Below are 24,458 nucleotides of genomic sequence, written 5' to 3' on the forward strand. Positions count from 1 at the left end.
GATATATAGAGATTTAAATAAGTTAAATTTATAGATATATTGGTAAATAATCCTTGTACACTTGTTTAGCATGGTATTACCAGAAAGCCAAACAATTATTATGTTCCTAGCAAAATGATTAGTTTTTCCCTTATAGACTCTATTATAATTTTGTTTAGACTTGTATTATAGCATTTAAGTCAACTTACTATAATTGTTTGTTTGTGTTTTTCTCCCAGGTGAGAATGACTTCCTTGAAGGAATGAATGATATGCACATTTTTAAAATTAGTGTATTTTCCAGGCCAATGTAAATACTGAAGTAATGTCTATTACTTGATTAAATAAAAAAGAATTAGTTTCTGCAGTACCATACTGTTACTATGATTATTTGAAGGAATTTAATGCAAACACTACTGTATTTATGTTATTTTATTTTGCATAATCTGAAAGTTGCCTACCCCAAGTGTTGTTCATTTGAACTTTATAGTTTCTTAATCTCATTAGCTCAGCTATATCTGAAACACCAACTTGGCATGAAATTTTTGAAAGAAAAAAATCTCTGCTTTCAACTAATTAAATTTATGAATGTAAAGAGCATTTATTTATTGGTATTTGTTGGTATTGTGACTTGCTTGACATTTAACATTTCTTTTGTAGTGCTTAAATGCCAAATATATCTTCCCACAGGTTCCTTGTGGAGAAGTACAATAATAGTATTTAAGTATTTTGTAGTCTTATTGAGAAGATATTCTTTGTTGCTCTGCAAATAAAGATACCCAGGGAGAATATGCTTGGACTGGGACAAATAAGAGATTATGCAGCCAGAGCGTAGCATTCATTTCCCTGAATCACAGAGGAGTCCACTCAAAAAACAGATATTGCTGATCTCATGAGGGCAGACTTATCTTTCCAGCTACTGTGTTGAAAAAGTTTATGATGTTTATTGGTAAAATCTATAATGCCAATTTTCATATACAATATGTTCATGGACAAAAAATCCAATTCATGTATACTTATTAATTTAGATAAATGTTCTCAATTATGTTTTAGGCTTATTTTTAACTGATAACAAAAGAAAAATTATACATTTTAATGGGCAGGTAAGGTTTCAATATTAATATTCACTGTATAAGGTTTAAGTAGGATTAAACATACCTATATTATCAAATGTTATTTCTTTGTGAAAAGAAAGTTCAAATTCCAGTTCAGTGCTGGTGGATCATGTCTGTAAAACTAGCTACTCAGAGGGCTGAGGAATGAAGATCTTGGTTAGAAGCCTTCCCTTGTAGGAGAGTCTATGTGACTGTTATCTCTAATCAACCTGTATAAAAGGTGAAAGTAGCCTTGCGGCTTATGTGGTAGAGCACTAGCATTGAGTACAATAGCTCAGGAAAAGTACTCATGCCTTGACTTCAGGTGCCAGGAAAAACAAAAAAGTTTGACTTCCTTCCTTCCTTCCTTCCTTCCTCCCTTCCTTTCTTCCTTCTTTCCTTCCTTCTTCCCTCCTTCCTGTCCTTTTCTCCCTCCCTCTATTTCTTCCTTCTTTCCTTTTTTCCTTGTAAAGGTCCGGGGGCTTGAAGCTATCCCTGAGCTTTTGTGCTCAAGGCTAGTGCTTTACCTCTTGAATGAGCCACAGCTCCACACTGGCTTTTAGCTGATTAATTGAAGATAAGTGATTCATGGACTTTCCTGACTGGGCTGGTTTCCAACTGTAATTCTCAGATCTCAGCCTCCTGAGTAGCTAGGATTAGAGGTGTGAGCCACTGGTGCCTGGATCTCAGTTCATTAATTTTTATTTACCTTAATCTACTATCTCTCACCAGATATTCTCCTTACCCAGTTATAAGTTAATATCTACTGCTCAACCGCTTCTTATCCCTGTCTTGCTGTGTCCACTCTCCCAGACTATGGTCACAATCATTTTACTTCCAGTTTCTTTGTGGTCAGCATCTTTCAGGCTCTACATATGAGTAAGATCATGTGGTACTTGTCTTACACTGTTTCATTTAACATACTAATTTCCACTTTCACCCATATTTGCATGAATGGTAGAATATCATGTTTATTTTTATGACTCAATAGTGTTCCTTCATGTTTGTTCATTCATTCATCAGTTTATAGACACTGTGGTTGTTTCCATTTCTTGGGTATTACAAGTAGCATAGCATTTCAAAAGTGTTACTATGAAAGACACTGGTGGCACATGCTTGTAATCTTAGCTACTGAAGGAGACTGAGATAAGCAGATTGTGGTTTGAGGCTATCCCAGGCAGGAAATTCCATGAAACTCTCCATTTACCCACTTAAAAAAAAGCCAGAAATGGAGCTGTAGCTCAAGTGCACGAGCTTGAACACAAACACTCAGAGTTAGTGCCTATGCTCAGAATCTAAGCCTTAGGAACTATGAGTTTTTCTACAACTGATCATGTCTGCAAATGATCTAGTTCCACAAACAATCATATTTATAAGATGAGTCCAGTAGAGGGACTGTCAACAGGCAGTATTTAACAACACCATGATAAAATGAGTTTTGAATTTGATGCATTTTGATGCAAATGTTTGTAATCCAAGATTGTGTGGCAAAATGACCCAAGATGTGATGGTGTCATAGTCTTCTCAACAGGTTGGTGACTTTTCTCAGATACCAGAGTACTTACCAGTCTTGACTCTGGTTCTTCTTTTATGGACATAAATGCCTAGCCATGTTTTATCATTATTTTTTTGAGACTTTCAGGTCTATATAATAGTTTCTTGATGATTCATGAATGTCTTAGATGTACTAATAAATTCCAACAGGTTTCTTTAACACTTCTTCATGCTTAACTAGTAGCCTTATATACATTTCCATGTCTACTGGCATCAATTTTGCTTTGAATTTTAACCTTTAAGATCCACACAACCATATGTCTGGGAGAGGAGCAGCAGAAGGGTTGGCTATTCTTATTGCATTTACAGACTACTACAGTTATTACAATTACCAAAGTATAGCAGCAACATATTGAGTATGTATGACTATAAGACATGTTGCATGCACAAAGCACAGATATTTTGCACAGATTATAATGCATGAATAAAAGATAACCTAAAAGTTATTTCCCATTTTATACATGAACTCCAATAGGAAAATAATATGAGACTACTATGAACCCAGCTACCAACCAAGGATGAACTAAGACTTATCAAGAATAGCAAGCGTACATTTCTAAGTATATCTTCCTATCCAGGATCTTTGAGACTGATTGCTTTGTAAAAGGAAGAGGTTTTATAGCTTGGAGTTTTGACTGTGAAAAACCATGACCATCCAACCCCACAGATTTGGCCTTATGGCATTATTTTAGGAGCCTATGTGTGAAGAAGAGATCAAACAGAAAGATAGGAAACCCAAAAGCAAGGAAGAGAGAGGGATTTATTTTTTTTTTAACAACCACCTTTCACAAGACATAACTTGAGTCTTATGAAAACTCTCTGAATCAGTGATAGCCCACTAGGTCCCATCTCTTAAAGATTTTACCATCTTCCACCATTTTCACACTTGCAACACATGAACACTGGAGAGATACACTGAAATCCCATGTTAGGCATGGCAAGTAGGACTTTTGGATCTTTTCAGTCTCTCATGAGTCCCATGAGCCAGAAAAACCCTATTAAGCCACTTCAGTGTGCCTGAAGCTTTAAAAACCAAGTACAATAATAAATATGTCTTTAAGCTGGAATGTTCCAAGGTAATCTATTATACAGCTACCGATAAAAACATATAGTTTTCTTGTAAAGGGAAAATTTTTTTAAAATAGTCCATACAAACTTACCAAAATAACTTTCAATGTCAGGACAAATACCTGGTTCTAATGAATGGAATGGAAGAATATCAGAGAAGAGAAATAAGATGTTCAGCTATATTGGTTCAGGAAGCTTTGTGGAGTAGAAAGAATTGAACCAGGTAAGATTTGCATAGATCTTCTGAGAATGTTTGCATAAATCAATGTGCAGCAGATAGATGTGATTTTTATATATGCCTGTGCTAACTAGTCTCATTACTTTATTGTCAAGGCATAGTAATCTATGCAATATTTCACAAATTCCCTCAGGTAATTAGTTTCCTGGAATATTGCTGGGTGGCATTTTCAACCCTTGCTACTATGCAGCACTCTTGAAAATATATGAATTACAGGACATACAGGGCCACCAGAAAGTTTTACTAAGAAGTCTACCTCATAGAAAATATATAACATGTATAATCTAAAACAAAGCATGCAAATTTCATACAAATTCTGAACAAACCACAGAAGGCAAAGACAGCTATGGTCCTACAATTGTCTTAGGATACATTCTTTCTTCTCTTGAAGAATCACAGGGTATTTCAAGGTACATTTTAGGGCTTGATCTTTTGTAGGATAAGACTGCTCAGGAAGAATACTGAAAGAATTGAAGTTCACCAGTTCACTGGGTATCTTCACAAATTGAGATAATGCTGCTTCTGCCTACTAAGTACATCAGCCCATATTCCCTTTGCAGGCTGGTCAATCTGGCTTTGTCCTTGGGTTTGCTAACTTGGCATGCTTTATATCCAAGTCACAAGAAACTTATGAGTAGGAAATCATTTGGAATTTTCAGCCTTCTCTATGATTCAGAAAGAGGAGAGGTGCAGAGGCAAGGAGAATATGGTATTAATAATACCAACCTAGAACTAGCCATCTTGGGAGTCATTCGTTATTAAGGTTGAGCTTTGCTACATTCAGATTTTCCACTCATTCTTTATCTCTGTGTCCTTCTTTCAGATTTATAGTAAAATACTGTAACATTGTGTTGACTCTGTAGGTAAAACTCACAGTCCTTTAAAAACTTAAGTTAGAAGACATTTATAGGGGATTTTCAGGATTGATTCTCCTTATGAATGGGTTCTTGTAATTAACAAACACATATAACATAAATATTCTAGGCATACCCTAAAGAATCTTTGGAATATATTTTAAGATATCAAAAGGATTTTTCCAATGTTTTGAAGTATCAATGGCATTTTTTGTTTGTGTGTTTGTTTTACTGTTTTGTTTTGAGTGGTATTGGAGTTTGTTTGAGCTGAGAACCTTCTATTCAGTGGCACTCTACTCCCTGAGCCATCCCTCCAGCCTATATTTTTTGCTCATTATTTTGAATTTTAGGACATTTTCTGATGTGTCCGGCCTCAAACTGTTATGCTTGGATTTCAGCCTCCTGAGCAGTTAGGATTACAGCATGAGCCACTGTTGCCCTATTGAATTCTCCAGATTGATGGGACAAGTGTAAATAAAGCATGAATACACTATTTTTGCCATCACAGCTGGATCATCTACTTAGTCTGTATGGTATTTTGCTTCCGCAAAATATATGAGCCTGAGAATGTCAAAGAGAAGTAGTGAAGGATGGAAAGAAAAAGATGACTATCGAGAATGCATGCAAGTAAAAAAGTATGCTAATGGGAAGATTGGATAATCTTTTAAAGTAGACATCTTATTAAACAAGATAATACTCCACAAACTAAGCTCCATTAGAAGTCACAAAGGTAATGCAGTAAATACCTGCTTGTTTCCATAGCTATTGTGCTCTTTATTGACACTTGTTAAGAATTAATCATTCCCATCAGTGCTGAGCAAACCCTGAGGTGCATTTGACATTCAGAAAAAAAAAATCTTTTAGACTCTTTAGAGTTCTTCCAGGTTCGACATATAAAAGGCAGGGCAGAAGGCAGCATCTTGTTACAATTAGTAAGGGTTGGTCTTCTGCTTTCAGATTTCAGCTTCATGCCCAGGGAACTTAAAACCTTTAATCTCACTTTTGCATTCTTTGATAGATGGCATTTCATTGTCATTACACAGGGAATTTCCCAAGAAATAGTTACCTCTCCAGAGCAAAAGCAAACTAATTGATTAGAGTAGCATACAGTTTTCTGTTTAGCAAAATGATTATTTTCTGCATTTGTCAGTGGAATTGTCTTGAACTTGAGTCACCATTTTGTGAGTGAAGCTTGTCATGTTGGCCCCTGGCCAAGGGTGTTCATTACCTCTATTAAAACATCCTGGCACATCTTAGGAAATAGTAATGTCCCAGCTTCTACATACATCTTTGTTTGTCCACAAGGCAAGACTCAGCAAAGGATAATTTATAGAAGGTGAAGAGAGAGAAAGTTCCCCTTGCATCCTTCAAAAAAACGAAATTACTATACTGTGGGAGCAAAAAAAACATGATACTGTTCTACTATGTGATCTTAACAACTGTTCTTTCTTTCCATGGAAGATATTCTGGAAGTGTTTTGGGAATGGAATCCACTTTGCATTTTTCATTTGCTGGTCTTTCATCTGTTTACTCCTTTTACAGAATATCCATTTCTTATCACCCATCTCCTGTCCTCCAGTGAGATGTCATTTTCTTCCAAAATTATATTATTGTTGTTATTATTTTCTCATTTTAGCAGGGCTATGTCAAGAAATCAACTGCAAAATGGCTTGGCTCAATGTTACAATCCAAGGAGACATTCTAGATTAAATACATCATGTGGATTTTTTTCCATCTCTAATGTCATACACAGAGTAATGGCTTCTGCTTATATCTTCCTTCCAAATTCTCTGCAGTTGCAATGGCTAGACTAGGCATCCATGCACAAAAACACAGACTTTATTTCTCATGTCATGACAAAAAAAAGCCAAATAATATTTCAGATCACTGAAATTATTTACCAAATAGAAATCAGGACATATAACATAAAATGTACCCTTACAATGAAAACATGTGACAAAAATATTGGAAACCTTCTTTGACTTATATTTTACCCAAGTCTTTCATATATCACTTTATTTAGTAATTAATATATTTTCTGTGCAATCTATTTTGGTTGACCTCAGTATGGTAGAAAAATGTGTATTTGAATGGCAATAATCAACAATCTTCCCCAAGGTTGCTAAAAAAATCTGTAAAACTTCTGTTATGTGTTTGTAGTTTTTCCTAATTTCTACTAAGTATAAATTAAAGCAACAGTTTTATGGTTATCTGTTTGATTCTACCTTTTCAAGGACTGGAACCAGTTTTAAAATGTTTTCCCAACATCTTCTTGTGGACAGTGGATAAACACATGAAGTAAATGAGCAATAATTACATGCAGTACTATTTCCATCTGTTTATTTTCCTTGGAAAGGCAAGATAAATGTATTGACTGCAGTGTTTATAATCTGTTAAACACAAAGAGAACTTGTAGAATAATTGTTTCTTTTTGTTCAACCTTTCTTCTTCAGGATCTATAGCCTCTTTATGAGTGATGAGCTGATAATTTCAAGCTTCTGTTTTTAGATCTTCTCTTTCTCTGCCCTTTCAATAATTCATAGTATAAATCAAAGTCTGAAGAGTGTGTGTGTGTGTGTGTGTGTGTGTGTGTGTGTGTGCATGAGAGAGTTTGTGTTTCATAGACATTTTCTTTGCTTCATGGCGTGTATACATTTCCCTAAGAGAAATTGGATGGAAAGCTAGCTTTATGTGATTCTGAAAGCCTGGCATTGTGAGGCTCTTTTGTACATAATAACTGCAGGTGCTTTCTGGCACAGAAACTATCCTGTGATCTGATAGCTGTTTTTCACATTCTGTGATCCTGGCCAGTTCACAGAATACAACAAAGGTGGGAGATGGCTATCTTCCTGTGGGTTACCTAAAGTTTCAGTGCTGATCTTTGGCCCTTAATTTCAGCAAGTTTGATTGCTCAAGGAACCCTAGTGTGCATATTTGGAGCTCGTGTGGCATTTTGCTATTCAGTTGATTCTTGCGCTTCTAACAGGTTCATAGTTTTAAGAAGAAGGAAAGAAGATTTTTTTTTTCTGTAAGCATCTTGCATTTTAAGGAGTTAAATATACTCCATGTCATGAATAAACTACCTAACCTTGTTTAGAGGAAGATATTAGGCCCAAGGATGCATTTAGGCAAACGACTGCTGAGAGGAGAGCATCACTGTGTTTGTTCCTTGTGAAGTAGAACACTGCCAACCTCGAGGCTTATGGTCACAAGAGAAATGTACTCATACTTCATTGGAATGAAGACAGAACATGAATTTATATTTTTGCAAAACAAAATGATTTTAATAAGATATGTTTTAAAATATGCAATGCTTTATAGAATTTTAAAAAACTTCTAATCTAGCTTCATGGCTCATTTTTTGCCACATTTTGATGTTGCTATTTGTGTGTTTCCCCTTTTGATTGTAGAAATTCCCTTACTTATCATTAACATCTCTTGTCTAGAATTGAAGATATTTCCTGTCCTTGCTCCTTCTGTGGAAAATGATCTGCTCCTTAAACTGGGAATTAGATACCCCATAATAACAAGGCTTCATTCTACAAGCCCATCATTTAGTTCAAGACCTGTGTTAATTTTTGCCTCACTAACTGCTGCCTGTCCTCATTCTTCCTTTTACCGAAGGTGACTTGGTTGATGGCGTTAAATGCCGGTTAAACCACTAGAGGGAAACATACTAATCTACTATGAGCAATGCTGTGTCTTCAAAAGGAAAACATCCTCGGAAGCTCCGGGTCCTTCAGCTTGTTTTCTGTTATCTTTTCCCTCTGAATATCGACAACATTATAATGAGGAATCAGCAAAGGGTTTGTATTGATCAAAATATTTAGTGAAGGTAATTTTTATTGAATAATTTGGGACCTCTTCCTTGCTGTAGCAAATTTGTTTTTCAAGTGAATAAATATCCCCAGGTCACCAAGGACTTGCTTCTCTCATGCATACATTCCTTTGCACACTGATTCTGAAAAGAAATACCCTTTAAATGTTGATGTACTGTACTCACATGAAACATATTGAGTGAATAAACAGGCATTGACTGGATGCTACTTCATTATTAAAGGAAAAAAATATTTTGGGCAAATCAGATTCTGTTTACATCCCAGTCATGGCATTAAAAGCATTCTACAGATTATTCTCATTATTTTTCTGGCCTGCCCTTACTTCATTGAATTTCTTGTTTTAGAAAATTACCTATGTTTATTTTATTATTTAAACCCAAGGGTGCTTGATATGAGCCGGTGACTGCAATAATTGTATTTTCAATAATAATAAAAGTCATTCTCTTTCCTGACAACTTTCTGAGAATCTGAAGCAAGATTTGGGGGAAATCAATCCTGGTCTAAAAGGCTGATGCTTGTAATTCCAGTGTTGGATGGATAGATTTCAGGAAGCTGATTGAAATTATAATGGTGGTATTATGTCACTGAATGGTTTAACAAGTCACAGTATCTGAGAAAAATCTAGATATTTGATTACTACAAGTGGTATTCTTAAGTGAGCTAAACGGTTTACTGCAGGTATTTTATTTGACTTATTATTATTTTTTATGTGTTAACAAGAAATTGAACCCAGGGCTTCATGCAGGGTTGGTAAGCAACCTGCCACTACAACACATTCTCAGCTCTTGGCTTGTTTTTAATGTAAAGAAACAATGGCAGAGGCCTTACAACTTATATTAGGCACCGACAATTCATTAAAACAATAAGATACCTGATTAGGACAGATAATGTAGTAGCTGTTATTGTTTATTTCCATCTAATGTTCTGACATTTCTGCTTCTCAAGCAATTCCAGTTGCTTTCAATATAGTTGTGAGAGCTTTCTTTCTTTCTTTTTTTTTTTTTAATGTTACTATAATGGTGATGTACAAACGGGTTGCTGTTACATAAGTCAGGTAAAGAACAAATTTCTTTTTGGACAATGTCACCCCTACCCTTGGAGAATTTTCTTTTTAGTATAAATTATCTTTACTTTGGGGGCCAGGATTGATGGGTGCAGACACTGGCAATTCATCCAAGTTGGATAGAAATGCACCATTTGAACATGGTCAAATTATCCCATGGTGTGGTAGATTTCAAGAGACAGAATAGATAAGAGACACAGAAAGAAATATCAGTGAGAGAAGTCAGACTAACCAGAGAGGCTTACAGTTGATGTATAAGACCTGATATTTATAAACAAATTCACATTTTAGTTTACATTTGTTTCACCTGAATTTCTCTTGTGATTTGATATTCTACCAAAATCTTGGTAGAAAGTTAATATCCACTAAGAAACTCTACTGTGGTTAGACAAAGGGAGTTTTTGGAAGTGGCATGATGCATTGTGATTAACTTTAACATGTTCATTTTACAGAGAACAAATGGTGAGAATTTCCCCAGAAATTTTCATTCATAGTTAATGACAAATATGTACATCCCAGTATAAAGTTAGTCTCTCCAGAAAAAATTCACCTCCTTCCATAACTCTTAGAACAACTTATAAATTGGTGCTGAAAAAAATAGGGCCTGAGACAAAAACCATAAAAGTTTATATTGAGTTATTTTCATCTATTTTAGGTTCTTACTTTCAATACATAATTATTTTTGTAGTTGCTATTATATGGTTGCCTTCCAATAGTAAGTAGAAATGCAAAGATTCTTTTCTCTTTGAGAGCTAAAAATGGACCAGAGCACTTATCCAGGTAAAGAATTATGTGAGAGATCTTCCACTTGTTTATTCCACCTATTAAATGAATCACAGTTGATCATCAAGATCAAACCCTGAACCCAGTTATGCTTTATGCAATTCACTGTTAGTCCGAATTATCTCCAGCATTTTTTCATATGATAGTAGTAAATGATTAGAGAACTGACTTAACTGATACATTTCAGTTAAGAAAACTGAGTATAAACCTCCTTTTGGAATTCTAAATATTTCTTGCTCTAATAGTCCCATCACGTCTAATTAGAATCATAGTCTTGATTCTATCACGGATAGTAGATGAAAGGTATATTAGTGAATTTTTGTGACTATAATGAAAGGTCTCAGATAGCCAAGTAATGCCTAGAAAGACTTTATTTTTGCCTACATTTTAAATGTTTCCATCCATTGTTGTTTTATCTCCTTGCTTTGGTCAAACAACAGTTCTTGAAATGGGCACATGGAAGAGAAAAAGCACTCAATTAAAAGTAAACAAACAATAAAGAATAGGAATTGGCAGAAGTACCAAATGGTACCTGAAACCAAGTGATCCTTGCTAAAGACCTAAGGCTCTCCCATTAGGTGCCATATCCTATTGGTTCTACCACCTCCCACTAGCACCTTCTGGTGGTCAAGCTTTTAGTACATGAATGTCTAGGAGACAGAAGATCCAAACTTTGTTTGCATTTCCACCGGTTCTTATAGTCTTTTTGGGTTTTTAATCATTTTCGTGTACATATATTATATAATATCTTTTTGTAATTCATTAATTATTAATTATTTCCTCTGAATTTGAAAGTGCTAAAATACCTTTATAATATAAACACACAAAAACATGTACAAATGCATACATATATTGACTTGGATATGAAATTTGTTCCTTCAAACAGATACATATTTCTTCAAACTTGTAATTATGCATAATTGCATAATTCATATTTTACAGTATCTGTAGTTTTATCTTATAATAGTGTTATATAATATGCATTCGCTTGCTTAGATAGAAAATCAAAAATTGTAATTAGAGTATGTAATATTATGTTTCAAAGTATAAAATATATTGTCCTGAATGAGTCTCCATGATGTACTACAGACTTTCTGAACTTATTCTTCTTGTCTAACTAAAAATTTAAATTTATATTTCCTTCAGTGTATTGAATTCTCCTTTATATATGTTCTGATAATTCGTGTCTTTTACTTTTTAAGGGTTTTATGAATTATCACCTCGAGCATACCCTCATCTAATTTTTCTATTTGATTATTTTGTAGCTCTCCTTTGATACTGATTTCATTCTATTTTGTCCCATTATTATAGGAAATACCACATGAATGCTACATATTGAGTACTTGTGACCATAATGCTCACTCAGTTGATCTAATTCTACATTTTCAACATTCAACATATCCTGTTGAACAGTAAAGGTCAGACTGATTTTTCATTAAATTTTTTTTTTTGTAGGATGACCCCCCCCACCTTCTTCATAAAGCTTCAGCCTTCCAAAAGGCATCTAACTAGTCTCAACAGTAACAGTAAGATTGAACTCTCCTATCAATCATTTCTTGGCAATAGAAGAGAAAGGGCATTGCCATTGAAACCTGGAATGTACAGATCACTAAGCAGTAGTTGTAATTTAATTAAAAGAACAGGATCTATGTCTATGTACGTACATATGTATGTATGTATGTATGTATGTATGTATGTATGTATGTATCTATCTATCTATCTATCTATCTATCTATCTATCTATCTATCTATCTATCTATCTATCATATATCTCTTTTGTTGCTGTTGTTGTTGTTCTGGGTCTAGGGCTTGAAGTCAGGGCTTGTGCTTTGTCCTTGAGCTTTTTTGCTCAAGATTAGCACTCTACTACTTGAGCCAGAACTCCACTTCTGACTTTTTGGAAGTTTTATGGAAATTAGAATCACATTGACTTTCCTTCCCAGCCTGGCTTCAAAACTTGATCCTCAGATTCCAGCCTCCTTTGTAGCTAGGATTACAGGTATGCTTCACTGGCAACATATCACGGATTTATTTTTCATGCCTATTCCAAATCCCAAAAGAAAAATCAAATTTAATGCTAGTGGTTAATATTAATGAATATTGGGCTATAAATTTATAAGACTAGTGGTGGCATGGCCTTTTCTTTTTTAAAGGTAAGACTACTAAAGTATCTTAAGTCAATATTGATCCTGAGTAGAAACTAAAGTGAAGTTTATGTGCTATTTGGAAAAAAATAATTAAAAATCAAATTAATATTTATGCCTTTGGAGAAAACATAAATCTCTTGCAGTATCCCAGATGCTATGAGACAGTGACAATGTGGGCAGATATAAATCAGGGAGGAACAATACTCACCAGTGCAATTTCATTTACTAGAAGATAAACAAAAATGATGATGATTATTGATTCTGGCAAACTATATAGTAAGTTATAGAGTACTTCATGTGAATATCTTAAATTTTATGCTAAACTAGAGGTGAAAGATTGAATCCATTTACTCCAAAGTTATTTAATGCCTAAAATGTGGTAGACCCTGTGCCAGCTCTGACAATGTGTAGAAGATTAAAAAAACCCAACAATTTAAATCTAAAACAGTTCACAAGTTAGCAACAGAGACAGATGTGAAAGATATTTGGAAGCAAAGTAATGATGGTAGCCTATTGGTTTTGTTTGAAAACTGAGTAATTTAGGAAAGCTTGGGGGGAATTGGGAAAATTTTATAGCAAAACCTTGGATCAAAGACCACAGAAAAGGAATATACCATTTTGAATATTATATAAAAAAGCAGGAGGAACTCAAATTGATCACGTCTGCATGCATATATTTAAAGGTGCATGAAGAGCATGTGAACCAGGAAAGGTGGGTAGACATAACAGAAGAGAAGGAAAGATAAGGAGGAAAAGGAGATGTTCTTGAACAGCATTTGTTATGTAGGGTGGATCTGGGTGAGATGCTTGCTGTTCAGGGTAACTAGCTAAAATCATGATGTTTACTCATGAGGCTGCAGAGAACAAGTGCTCCTTTCATTCCTACTAATAAACAAGTTTGAATATTGTTCTTTTTTCCTGCATAACCAAAACAGCACTTAATTCTTTCTCCACATTATAGATTGACTAATATATAGAATCCCTGAACTGGCAATTAAGGTTCTCCATTAAATTGAATATACTGTCCTAGGCCTATCAACACATTGGATTAATCATTGTAGCTTTTTGCAATGACTATGGCTCAGGTAATAATTGCCATTATAAAACTAAAATGCCTAAACAGAAGGGACTCATGAGGACATATGTTGGAAATGGCAATCATTCAAACATTTCTTCTGTTTAAACTCTAAAATACGTTTTACCTATGAATTATTTGAAAAGTGATAATTTGCCAGAAAATATTTTATGATATTAATGTTTCGCTAGAATTTAGATTAATTTTTTCACATCATTTTAGTAGGCTTCAGTCTTGTTTCACGAACTAGGATATGTAATCAATGAGAACAAAGAACTTTAAAATACTTTTTGAAAGTCTTTCTCTGTTTTCATATGGTAAAATACAATAAAGATGTTTTAAAATGTTTACTGATTTAAACATACAACAAAATTTACTTTATTTCCACCTTCCTTTCCTTCTTTCCTTTTTGTTCTTCCCTCCCTCCCTTCCTCCCTTCCTTCCTCCTTTTCTTCCTTTCCTTTCCTTTCCTTCCTTCCTTCCTTCTATTTTCATTCATTCATTCATTCATTCTCTCTTTTTTGCTGAGATATAATAGCAGCCTTTTAAATTTCATTTTGATACAGAGTGTTTCTAAATTTCCCTGGCAGGCCTTAAAGTTGCAATTTTCCTAAATCAGACACCAGGATACTTGTGATTATGGGTATTCCCCAGCATGCTTGGCTCTCTGTGCTTTCTAATGAAATTGATGTGTATCATTTCATGCTTGTTATAATAAAAAGTTATTCAAATTAGAAATTAAATCTTTGTAAGCACTATATATGTATATATGTATATTACATATATGTATATATACGTATATATATATATAATTACCATAGCACCAATGCAGGAGGTAGGAGGTATTAGTTCTACTAAATTTCCCTCAGCAAAATTCATCCCTGTTCAAGTACCTTGTATAAAAATGGTGTAGTTTGCACATAAACTATGTAGAATATTTGCATATCTTCCCATATGGTCTACTGCTATATTCTATATAATACCTTATATAAGATAAACTGATATGTAAATATTTGTTATATTACATTATCTAAAGCATAAAGACAGGTCTTTATATTTTTAGTACAGACACAATTCTTTTCAGAGTATTTCACGTTCATATTGGTTGCATCTGTGAATGAGGGCCCAGTGCATACAAGAATTGAATGTTTTGTAACACATTTTATTAAATTCTTACATCTGATTTCATTTCAATTTTCACGTAAAATATATAAATTCCAAGAAATATGCAAAAAGTGAATAGCTTTCTGCAGTTTCATTGATACTGACTGTAAACATGAGACTTTTGGCTCAGAAACAAAGGAAACTGTATTACTCAAAGTAATCGTGGCTGTCGCAGTAACATCATTTGTCCCACTTTCTTGAAACCCATTTTTCACAGAGCAATGCACTCAGGGCTCGGTGACATTGTCACATTCACTGGGTTGTATTACTGAAGAACTTCAAGAACTCCAATTTTATGGAGAAAGCACACACAGACACACACACACACACACACACACACACACACACACACTTTTATACGGAAGATGCTAGTCAATCTGTCCAATCTCTGACCCCTCTACTGATGTTATCTTTATTATACTGGAGAGCAATAAAAATCTTCCCTGTGTTCTACTGTCCGATTCTGTTTGTTCCAAACATTCTGGAATGCATAATCCAGAAGGTAAGTTGCCAGTGTCTTTGCTCAAAAGATGTGCAGAAATATGAGAGATCAAGGGAGAATTATCTTGGAATAAAGGATACAGATTTTTAAGCCCTTCTTTATGGATGAGGTAACTGTGCTTTGGGAAATTTAAGAATCACATCTTGCCAGACAGGTTGGTGGGTCATGCCTATAATCCTATCTACTCAGAAGGCTGAGCTTTGAGGATCACAACTTAAATCCAGCCCATTCAAGGAAGTCTGTGAGACTCTGAAACACCTGGAGTGGAGCTGTGTCTCAAGTGGTAGCATGCCAATCTTCAGTGAAAAAGCTCTGGGACAGCACCAAGCCCCCAAGTTCCAACTTCATTATTAACAAACATACATATGCATGCACACAAAATCATGTCTCATATTTAAAAGCATTATAATCACAAAGCTGCAGAGTGATGTCATGTCTTATGACTCTGGATCCTAACAACAACCTAACTATTCATTTTTAAAGAGGTGGCTAGTTGGATGTCTCTCTTCTTCTCATTTAGAGAGCCAAGATTTAGAAGTCAGTAATTGTGTCTACATTACTAGAAGCTCAATCACTGAAAATTTCCTGTTTTTAATTGCTTGTGGTATTTTTTCCCCTGTTGGGATTGTATCATAAACAAATGAATAAGATTATTTTGTGTAGCCAACATAAAGACCTAAATAAACCTTCTCATGTCCATGTATCAATAAAGAATTCTGCCTTTGTTGAATTTCCTGAAATACTCTTTTCTTTTCTTTTTGTCCCTGAAAAGAGACATTTGATTTTATTCCAATTAGAAGTGAAGTTTACAAGTGTTAATCCACTGGTGTCATAAGATCCAGGTTTCATGCAGGAGAGGACTTCTGACATATATATTTGTAGCAATTTTTCATGTAAAATATGGCAGGGTGTTTTTGGAGAGAGAAGTGTGTCTGGATTATTTCAGCAGCATAATTGACTGTTTTTATGTGTGTCATGGCATTTCTTAAAACTTTGGCTGGGATTGTGGCATTTCACATCACAGGAAAGGAAATAAAGCTGTATTGTAGTTTGCTTACATCAGTACCTAAAAAAAAGTAAAATCCAATTTCAAAGGAGCAAGACTTTTTCCTTGTGGAAAGCAAGGTCTGTGTAGCATTTTCATTTCCTGTCTTTTTGACTTCCAGTACTCCCCTTCAAAAAGTTCTCAATACAGAAAGCAGAACTCGCCTCCAGCACAAAACCAGAGCCCACGTTTATTATTGTTGTTTCAGGGCTCCTGGATCTCATGCTGAACCTTAAAATCCTATTCGCAGCTCAGCTGCCAGCAAGCTGTGAGCGAGCAGGGAAAAGTGGAAGAAATAACAGGCTTCCCCGTGCAATCAGTAGTTCCCCACTGAAACCATATGTCATGCAAAGAATCCAGGAGACTTGCAAAGTCTCAGAAACTGCCATGCCACCACTGTTTCTAATGGGAATTAGTGATGGGCAAGTGCCTGTCAGAAGGGTCAGACAAATAGAAATAAATGAGCAAAACAACAACGGTCATTAACTAAGGAATGGCTTTCAAACAGTTGCTCTGTATGGATTTATTCAAGTGACCGAGACTTCCTATCTGTGGAGTACTTCTTAAACCCAAACACCAATGTACTAAGTATATCTGTGGAGTACTTCTTAAACCCAAACACCAATGTACTAAGTACAAAAAAAATTTAGTGCTAAAGGAGTAACAAATACCTTTTCTAATAATATATGTGCCTGCCATTGTAGCAACCAAATAATTATTAGAATCATAACAGTGAAAAATCCATCCTATTGCTACTTTCAAAAGTGATATTAATATTAATATCATGAATAGTAGCATGGAAGCTTCAAAATCAAGAAAAACAAGGATCAGAACAAGGATCCTCACTCTATTCATGTTAAAAAGATAAAGCATAAAATTATTTAAGGCCAAGAATATAAAAACATATTTTCTACATTGTGGAGATGTCATACAGAATCTCATTGAAAGCTGCTGAAAAATAGGATATCAGGGTTCAAAGAGAAAGAGCAATGGGAGGCTTTTCTGATTTAAAGATAATATGAACATGGGTGAAATATGACAGTGGAACTCCTTGGTACTATGAGCATAGACACACCAAAAAAGAATGACAGAAAAGTAAATTAGGAATCTTTGGGTATACTAAACAAAAAAATCTGTCAAAATTATTTTAAGAAAGGTTAACTGACACTGTTAGGAGAGGGTAAGGTTAATGGGATACCTTGTAAGCATGTATAGAAAGTCAAAATTAAATCTCCCTTGTACAACTAATATATGCTAAGAATATTAGTCAAAAAGAGGAAATGTTATTTTGTCATTCTGATCCAAAATCTTATTGTAAATGGTACTCTAATTTCATTATAATAATTTAATAAGAATATTTACAGAACCATTTTGGGTGAGTGCATGGAGTACTTGTCAAATAATCCTGAAGCATGAAAAGTACAACTTTTCAAAATTACATTTGGGGGCTGGGAATATGGTCTAGTGGTAGAGTGTTCATCTCGTATACATGAAGCCCTGGGTTCAATTCCTCAGCACCACATATATAGACAAAAGCCAGAAGTGGCACTGTGGCTCAAGTGGTAGAGTGCTAGCCTTGAGCAAAAAGAAGCCAGGGACAGTGCTCAGGCCCTGAGTCCACGCCCCAGGACTGCCAACAAAAAACAAAACAAATAAACAAATCAAAATTACATTTGATGATTTCCTCAATGGGATGAATAATATATGTCTAAGATGATTATCATCAGTATATTGGGTATTGATTAAATTTAGAATTTTCCAGCTTTATTTCATAGATAACATTCTTTAGTTTCATCAAAAGATAAGAAAATTTGGCAATAAATTGGCTGGACTTATAGAGATTTAAAGTTACATGTTGCTGTAGATAGTATTTATTTTATTTTCTGGAACAATATTCAAATATTTCTGAAATTACTTTGTAATTTTAAAAACTGAAAATAAAGGTGATGAAATCCTGACACATAATAAGTTTATATTCTGTTTTGTCAATGATAGCTTAAAAATCAAACTGGATTACATATTTTGCATACTAAAAATTAAAATGCATAATCTTATCAAACCTTTTGTAAATTGTGTGTGGTTATTCTTATCATTTTCATACATGGATTACTATAAAATCTACACTTTATAGAAATGTATATGAAAATAACAAAGATTCCTAATGGACACCTACACATACATTTGTACTTTTTGAAAAACTGCAACCATACTTAAGGCAATTTAAATCTGTAATTGGATTGCATTTTAGAGTTATTTTGGAAAATCCATTATTGGGATTTCAGAAATGATCTTCACTTTGAAATAATGCTACAAATTGTGAAAAAAATTCGAGATTAGCTCTGGAAAGTGTTTTAACCTATTATGTTCCTACAATGTTGTAGCTCTACCATGATGAAGAATATATTTGTAACTTTTTTATGGCAGTATTTAGGTTTAATCTCAGGTTGTCTCATTGTCTAGGCTAGTGCTCTACCACATGACCAAAAACAATCCCAGCCACATATTCTTTTTAAATAAAGAATACTTCTCAAGCGCCTGGTTCAAATCCAATCTTTCCTCCCTCCCTTCCTCCCTTCCTCCCTTCCTTCCTTCCTCCTTTCCTTCCTTCCTTTCTTTCCTTCCTTCTTCCTTTCCTCCTCCTCCTTCTCTTGTTTTTCCTCTCTCTTTCTCATCTATAGCTATTGTATCTATAACAAAAGTCATATCACTTGTGGGTAAGGTGATACAATGGGTCTTATATATTGCGTAGGTAACATACCAAATCTGTAAGTTATATACAATTTTATAACAATGTATTGAGCCTAAATCATATTAAATATTTCTGAAATTATTTTTATGTCGAGAAGACAACAATGCCTAGTGCCCTCTACAGCTTGCCACTTGAAAGAACTTAACATAGATTCCCTAAAAATAATCACATGAAATCAAACCTAATGCATTTATGTGTCTGAACACTTGGTATATCAGAAGAATGACAAAATATTACCATATTGAAAAATGTTTGATGCAGCATTTTCTTGTGTTCTTATAAATATGATGAAGAATTTATAGACTTGATGAGAGACCTAGGGTTTACTGTTAAATTGAGGGTGTGTCCACAGGTTTAATAATTAGTCAATGTTCTTGTAGTATGCTATCATCTGATATTTTTTGAAAGGTGTATAGCAATGACTTCTATGAAATACACAGCACCTATGTACATAAAATAAAGTTAGAGAAGATATCTGACAAACTTATGTCCAAATTATTTTGGAAACAAATGAAAAACAATGGATTTTAGTTAGAGTTCATGCAGTTTTCTTCATGAAGATTCCAGAGAGATTTCTTTATGCTATGTAACTAGGGACTAATAGGAGGAGTTAGTAGTATTACATGGGGGGGGGGGGTGAAGCAGTAGCTTTTTTTATTCAGTCAGTTTGTGCAAGCAAGCCTAGATTGGAAAGCACTGCCCTGGGTGAGGGTTTCTCAGCTAAGCCAAGGTCAAGATAACCTTCCTGCAATAAAGTATGCAAGTGCACATCTGGAGTTTTGCTTGATCTGGGAGAATCCGGCAGGGCTCAATCCTGCAGCTAGTGCGTGCGCTAACACTTGAGCCACAGCTCCACTTCTAACTTTTTGGTGGGGAAGTGTAGATAGTTTCAAAGACTCCTGCTCAGGCTGGCTTTGAACCATGGTCCTCAAATCTCAGTCTCTGAGTAGCTACAATTAAAGGTGTGGACAACTAGTATCCCCAAAACATGACCATAATCATTATTATTATTAGCTTCAATTAGTTGTACACAGAGCTTCGATTTAACTTTTACATGTAAAGACACATGGATACAATGCTGCTTCATTACAATTACTGTTTTTCATCATTCTCCACTCTCCTCTCCTCTATCCCTTTCTCCCTTCCTTTCCAGTTTCCTAATTCCACTTCTGTGTATGTACATTTAGTATAATGTTTACATTAGCCCACCATTCCTCTTTCCATTCTACCTCCCCTTCCTGTAGCCACTCCTCTCTCAGTCAACTCAGGCTTGCGTTTCCCTGGAAACATTTTAGTAGGACCATTAGCAATAGGACACTATTCAAGTTCACCAATTGGCCATTTGCGTTACAAAAGATGAGGATGTCAAGGGTAAAATATTTTGTAATTTTTTTAAGAAGGAAAACAGAAGCAGATAACAAGAAAAATGCTTTCAGATATCTTACGGATCTCTTACAGAGCAGAGAGACAGATTTATGTTGTCTATGGAGGCCAGACGAGTCTACAGTGAGCGCATGAATGATCTTCTGCGGCCTCGCATGGGAACTTTTGAGTGAATGTGATGGTCTACAAATAAAATATGCTGCCTCCCAGGTAGTCAGTTCTTGTTTATTAGAAGTATTTAAGCAGATGACATCTGCCAGGAGGCAGCGGAGGGAATGTCTTACTGTGTACAGATCTCAAGATACCTTTCAGCTCCATGTTACCTGTGTTTATTTATTTATGTGTGTTTTGTCTGTCATTGCTTTCAGAAAACTCTTGTCTCCTTCAAGGTATTAGCTCAGTATTGCCTGTTTGGTGTAAAAGAATGGGTGCCTACAGGAAAACTTCTCAAAAACAGGATTTCAGACATTTTTTTTTTCTCCTAGGACTGAGGTTTGACTGAAGACCCCTTGTTCTCATTCACTGAGTTGAGCCATACCTGAAACCCACTTATTGTAAATTTGGTGATTTTCTGTCTCTCCTACATTCTCCCTACTCATCAAATTACCTTACTTTTCTTCCTTTATGCTTCCTGTTATTTTTCTTCGTCCTCTTCTTGATGAAGATTATTTGGTGTGCTACAGGTGTGGCTCAATAGTTAAGTGTGCCTACTGGACAAGCAAGAGGCTCTGAGTTCAAAACCTTATGCTATCAGGACAAATAAAAATGATTGGAATGAAGAATAATAATTAATATTTTCTTTCATGTAGACTATTGTCAATATCAGTTCTTTTAGCTCAAGTATTGTAAGTTTTTTTTAATCAATATGCATATCTTATGAGACCCAGAATCTAATTAAAATATTCAACCCATCAAAGCCTGCATGTTGGAAGTTTTATTACTAGGAGAACAAATAAGATTCTTTTCTGATAGTGCTGTTTGCCTGTAGAAGCTCTGAGTATTTCTTGAAAACACTGGTAATAAAAGTAGAAGGAATATCAGAGTATAAAATACTGTCCTAAGATACATTAAAAAGTTATTAATGTAATTTGTGAAAACACTGGTATATCTGGGTGAGTGAAAATATCATATTATGCTCATGACTCCCTCATATGGCTAAAATATGTGCTTACCCTGTGGCTTAAACTCTGGTCGTGGCACTGACCCTTAACTTTTTTGTTCAAGGCTAACACTCTATCACTTGAGCTCCATCTAGTCTTCCAGCTTTTTGATGGTGAGTTGGAGGTAAGAGTCTCATGGACTTTCCTGTTGGGTTGATGTTGAATCTTGATCCTCAGATCTCAGCCTTCTGCATAGCTAGTATTGCAGATGTGAGCCACCTGTGCCTGCTCAGGTGGTTACTGACTACTTGAAATGTAACTTCAGAGTAGAAATATGTACTCAGTGTAAAATAAACACAAATTTTAAAAGCCTAGTGTTGAAAAGGAATAAAAACCCTGTTTCCAAAATTTAAACTTAGTCAATTTGAAATGATAATAACTGAGATCTATTAAATTAATGAAAATCTGGTGTTGAATGCATTTCCATCTTATTCTTCTTGTTTCTATATAGATTTTAGCAACATGTAGCATGGATTTGAATGAACCTTCCTCCCTCCCTCCCTCCCTCCCTCCCTCCCTCCCTCCCGTCCTCCCTCCCTTCCTTCCTTCCTTCCTTCCTTCCTTCCTTCCTTCCTTCCTTCCTTCCTTCCTTCCTTCCTTCCTTCCTTCTTTTCTTCCTTCCTTCCTTCCTTTCTCCCTCCCCTCCCTTCCTTTTCCTTCTATCCCCTCCTTTTTTTTTGTTTTCTTTCTTTCTTTCTGAACTGGGGTTTGAACTCTGATTTTCAATTGCTGAGCAAAACTGAATTTGAGCCACAACAGCAACATCACATATCATATTTCTATTGGGGCATTCTCATCTGCAATTGTTAGGTTTTTAAGGTAGGTAGCCTGTAAAGGAGAACACCACGTGGTATTCAGGCAGGAGAGAAAGTTTACCGAACTGCTGGCCTGTGGCAGAGATGATCCACGGCTGGAGAGAAGGGAGAGAAGGGGTGACCCTCACCCAGCCCTGCCTTATCTAGGGCAGGGGCAGAGGGTATGACCAGGTGGATTAGGATGTGACCTCAGGGAAAGGGGAGGTAACTGCCTCCAGGTCTGCTGGTTACCCAGGTAACTGGGTGGAGACTTAATGAGGTGGGGGGCATCTACATGGAGCCTTCCAGGGACAGACCTTACAACAATGAACTGAAATCAAACTTGAAATCTTAGTTTGGCATTTCGATGTAAATTCATTGCTAAAATATTGAACATTTGGAGATGTCATAATAAAATTAATAGCTGAAGTGGTGCTAGGTTAATTGTGCATATACTGATAGAGAGCTCTTTTTACACATATCAAAAATGTGTGGAAAAAATTTCAATCAATGTAGGCATAATCTCTGGCTCTCCACAATTAATTAAATGTCTTTTTGGAAACTGTATGAAAAAGTTTTAGACTCTTGTAAGCTGACAATGCAGTAATCATATTCGCATTTCTTGAGGATGATGTATTGTCTTTTTCTTCCCCATATGCAATAATTTGATGTTTACTTGTTTGTAGGGAACAACAAACATACCATACATGAGCTCCAATTGCAGAGGACAGTCTCTGCATGTTCTCAACTCTCTTTTCCTAAATTGTCCTCCAAAAGAAACAGAAAGGAATCTGGGAATCAGATGAAATGAAATGAAACAGGGCACCGGGAATCTTCTGCAGAGCCACTAATAGTCAGATTCTGTAAAGAGGATGACTTTAAGCAGACTAGGCCAAAAGGAAGTGTTTGAGCCAGGCAGACAATTTTTAGCATGATTTTCAGAATGGTGGTTGCAATTCTACATTCTCATATTTTCAGTATTTCTATATTCCCCTCACAAAGTGTTTTTCCACAGCCTCAATACAATTTGTAAATATTTCATGATATTTGATTCCATCTGAAGTACTTAGGAACAAAAGTTTGAATGTGATCCTGAGGGCCTAGATTTAAAACAAAACAAAATAGCTACAGTAAAACAATAATAGAACCATTCTGCCACCTTAGCAAACAGCCTAAGGAAAAAGGACTGGGAAGATCATTTTACTGGCTATATACTAGGCACAAAAAAATGGTAACTTCATAAATTATTTTGTGGGTAGTGCTGAGATAATTCCTCAGTGTTCACCCTTCCACTGAGTCTAGAGTAATAGAAACAAAGTGAATTGAGTGTTGAGACAAATGCTTAATAACAGGCCTTTGGGTAGTTTTTACTACTCAAGAAAATACTCTCTGTATTTTGAGTATGTATGAAAACTATAAAGAAAATTTCTTTACATGGTTAATTACTTTGCTTGGTTTACATACAAGAAGTATAAAATTACTTCTAGCATATTAATGTTAGCCTAAATAGTACAAAAAATAAAATAGTAGCATCAAAATCTCTGAAAATTATTTGACTAAATCACCTTAATATTAGAGATTTGTTTTCAGTTTTATTTTTAAAGGGACAATATTTACTTAATGCAATTTAATGTATGCTTGTGCATACAGATAAAGTTTTTTTGTTATTTAAAAATATTAATTTTTCTAAATAATTTACTTTAGACGGAAACTTTCCAGATAGACTGGAAGATATGGACATATTCCCAAATCTGATTTGCTTTCCCCCCCTTTCTTATTCCATTGTCTAATTTCATAGGAAAATATAGTATCATTTTTGAGGATCAAATATTTTAACGAAATAATATGTCACTATTGGAAATTTATTACATTCCTGTAAGTGAGCTCTCATAATATTGAAGATTTCTTATTGATAAAAGAACATTATAACTATAATCTATTACAGGGATAAAAAGCTTTGCTTACTTT

This window comes from Perognathus longimembris, chromosome 9 (genome assembly GCF_023159225.1).
Source record: "Perognathus longimembris pacificus isolate PPM17 chromosome 9, ASM2315922v1, whole genome shotgun sequence".
NCBI classification, from domain to species: Eukaryota; Metazoa; Chordata; class Mammalia; order Rodentia; family Heteromyidae; genus Perognathus; species Perognathus longimembris.